The following is a 4,242-nucleotide window of genomic DNA, read 5'->3' on the forward strand; positions in this document are numbered from 1 at the left end:
CATAGTCATTTGTTCCTATCCACAAAAATGATGGACAAAATACAAATTAAGGAAAATAAATAAACAAATAAATTCAAGTAGTTATTTTGAGGGGGGGGAGAGAGAGAGACAACTTTACCGCCTGTATTTCAATTACAGGAAACGCACAATCATCCCCTTGTTGTGTGTACATGCAACTAATAATTCCTGAAGCTTTGCTCCTCCCACTTCCTTCTCTGCTTTAACACTAAATTAGTCACAATAACACAGTAACAATAATTATGTTGTGCATGGATTCCGATCATTCTCATCAACACAGTAGTAAAACATATTGTACTCCCTACACCACTTACATACTACCCTCAGTAACAGAGCTCAGAGAGATTTCAATAAAATCTTACATTGCTATTATTCTTGTTCAAAAAGTTTTTTAACCCCATATGTTTATGTGTATATATATATGTGTTGGTTTTGTGCAATTATTTGATTCTTATAACTTAGGCACATAGAAAAATATCTTAAGGCTATCCAAGTTTTCTTAAGTTTTCAGTAGCAAAAATTCTTTTTAAATGACCATAAGCAAAGACATTTTCATCTTCAAAGGAGTAATTTCCACTGCTCTGGCCTTGGTTAAGCAATAGAAATTAACTGCCACTGGGTTTTCCTGCACCTGCAGAGATCAGGTATTCTTAAATCTGCAAGCACTGTCCCTAACCGAAAACATCATCCTGGGTAGGAAGGTGGAAGAGAATATTGATGTCTAAACATTCTGTTTTCTCTGAAATGTTTTGTGGCTTTTCACTATTAGCTTCATATATTAAAAAAATGTATTGATCCATATATGTGATTGCAGGTGAAGAATTCTTCCTATTTATTAGGATATTCCTATACAAGGTATACAAATACATAGCTTTTTCTTTTTTTTAAGCGTATAATAAAAGCTATTGGAAAGGGGAAAGGTAGTTGTGGTTCCTGTTGTCTGCTGAATAATATGTTAGTTCTGAATTATTTTTTTTGTTTTAAGTTTATGTATCTCTCTTTAATATTTGCCTTGGCTTTAGAAAGACGACTAGTTATTCCACAGAAACGAATGAAAGAGAATATAGGTATTCTGAGAAGACAAACAAGCAGAAGTATTTTGATCAAAGTTTTTAATTCAAATCAGCTGTAAGAGCTCCTCGGTGAATAAAACATTACTACAAGTTGAATTCTGTGCCTCATAGAGCTTTAGACTTCTTCCTGACTTTGAGTATGCAGTTGAAGGAAGTAGACTTTAAACTAAGATTTTAAAACATATTGACACTTTCTATAATATTAGAATTCCAGAAATAGTAACTACAGTAAAAAATGAACTGACCACCTTAATAAAACAAAACCAAATAATTTTTAACAGTTCTAAAATATTTCTGTAAGTTTTAAGATGCATTCTTTTAGCTCACAAAATATATCTGTAGCCTAAAACTAAAATTTTAAAAGAAGATACGGGTACTCTTAGTCTGTCTACCCACAGTATTATTACCTGACAAATTTAATCTATTAATATGGTTTAATTGCCTTCTACTTTACACTCTTTTAAAGCAAGAACAGATGTAATTCAGAAGGCACATAAAATCTTCCTGATTAAAATAAATTAACAGAATGAAGTAAATATTTTTATGCTTGAAAAATATTAATTATCAGGAACACTGGACAATGATTTTTTTTTTAAAAGGAAGTACAGATTTGTAAGGTAAAGTAACAAGAAGAAAACCTTTTTAAAATGGGTGTGCACTGCAGTGTTTTATCTCACAAAACTGGGATCTATATGGGCCAAAATTATTTCAGTTTGATTTCGATAAAGGCTAGACATATATTTTGATAAATTATTTATTTCTGTAAGAATTATGCAATGTTTCTCACTGGCAGTATTAGAGTAGTTTCTTTAAGGCTTTATCTATTCTAAATTCTTTTGTCTGTGCAATGATTTTTTTTTTTTGCATCACTACTGTGTACTTTGCAGTTTGCATGGTTAGAATGAGCCTTTGACAGTCACCATACTTACAAGGTTTGTTCAAGCCATGGACTGTGATTTGCATTTGTCCTCTGAGGACAACTTTCTAGTTCACTGTCCACTTTCAGAAATCTTTCCTGTGTAATGCTGACTGTAGACAGTCTAACATGAACTCTGCTTTTCCTCGCATCCCAGTTTTCCCTTCTCTGTAACATGTTCTAAACTTACTTACGTGGTGCAGCCTTATTGTTTAGCAAGTCAACCAGGAGCATCCCCACAACTCCTCCTGGCAGGCTGGAAGCCAGGGAACCTATTACATTTAGTGTCATGCTCCGTAACCATAGTGCACACGACAGCCTGCTGGTAAAGTATAGCACGAAGAAGAAAAGGCAAGGGTTAAACTAATTGAAGATAGCCCTTGGCATCTGTATAGAGTCAACTGTAGGGACTATTTCCATAGTACTTGTTTTAGCTGATACAATAAAAAGAACAAGTCCACATATAACCCAGAATAACTCTTCAATGCAGAAAAAAACACAGTAAAAGGATGATTTGAGATTGCCCTGGTTTTGTCGGTCTGCAAGTTCTTCAACCAATTTCTTTTCTGCAGTCTAAGCTACACATAGACAGCAGGTGGTGTATTCCAAAAACTGTATTTCATAGTAAGTGTTGAATGGACTGACTTTTGACTGAAGGATGCATTTTCCTTTTTCTAGGACACAATGTCTGCTATCCATGGAGGTCTTCCTCCTGCCTGTGCCCAGCTTTACAAATGTGAACGGTTACTGTAATATTTGGGACCATCTATGTGGAGACATACCACATCCAAAACCCTTTTCTTGATTTGGGACCTTTTTGCTGCTATTTCTTACTGAAATGAGAGAGTCAAAATTCTTACGATATTGCCTGAAGTCCTTCATAACAAATGAATAATCAAGATGCAATCTAAACTGCATAAAAAAAATAAAAAATATTACTGCTCTCTAATAAAATTCTTGCAGTCTGGTCAGAAATGTTATGAAAACTCTTTGGAAAGTGTCTATCTCCAGATGGTTATTAGAAGTGAATTTTACTTAAGAATGACTTACTAACATTGGTAGATTAAAACTAGACAACTAGACAACACCAATTTCAGATCATCTTAAAATTTCAGACTACGATCTACTGAAGTTAAGGACAGACTCTACGAAAAGTTCAGTCATTTGTGGAAAAACAGCTTTTGTGAGAGGATGTAACAATGGACATTTAGGATAGTAAGTCTGTTAATAATTATCTGACTTGAATCTGCCTATTTCCATACTCTTGATACGGTCAAAGGACATGATGAAGCAGATGTACTCTAAACCTGCTGCTTTGCCATCTACAAGCACATTATTACACAGGGTTTTGTGACTTCAGCCACTAACACCCAACATTTTGACATTTTCCTTAAGACAAATCCCAAACTGTATTCCAGGCTCATTAGATGGTTCCATTTTAGCAATGATTCACAATGTAGAGAAGTCTTTGTGCAATGTGGTGATATTGATCATTATATCTTAACCTTTCCCAATTTTGTATATTTGTAATTAAGCTAATTTTCTTATGCAGCATTGCAGTATTACAGGGCAGATCTTTGATCCATCATGCAGATTTAAAAAAATGCAAGCCTATGAGCTCAGGTGATAGTGTAATTTTTTTTTATTCCAAGAAGAGGAACAAAGTTGTGGCAAGAGTATGGCCAACAAATGGCTCATAGACTTCTAATAAAAGGGTATTGCATTAACCCTCAAGTAATACAAACTGTGCATTGCATTGGACAGGGCTAATGTAGTGAACGGTAACATCTTTCTTGGCACCCCCAGTAAACCCTCTTCTGATGATAGTGAGACTGAGTTGAAGAGCTCTGAAGTTTTGTATTGGATAGAGCTTACCCTGCTTACCTTCTAACTTCCTTTTAAAAAGAAAAGCGTAATGGACTTGCTTAGTGGTGGCCATAATCTGTTCTGGCTGCAGGAGGGCTGTGTGCTCTGTCCTCTACATTCACACAGTCATTTTACTTGATCTGTGAATTACAGTTGATTTGTGCATGACTAAAAGACAGAATGCCTCCTTTAAGGATTGAATTTAATGTAGATGTAACTTTTTCTATAAGCGTTCTTGTTTGCTAACCAGGAAAAAGGGTGGCCGCTACTGCTGGAATGATTCACGAAGTCCATTCCCAGCTGTCCTCTTTCCCTGGAGATGCATATGCCAAATAAATGGTATTGGCTGGGGCAGCAGCCTGCTTCTGG

Source organism: Nipponia nippon, unplaced genomic scaffold (assembly GCF_047370975.1).
Source record: "Nipponia nippon isolate SJK-2023a ecotype South Korea unplaced genomic scaffold, ASM4737097v1 scaffold_5, whole genome shotgun sequence".
Taxonomy (NCBI): domain Eukaryota; kingdom Metazoa; phylum Chordata; class Aves; order Pelecaniformes; family Threskiornithidae; genus Nipponia; species Nipponia nippon.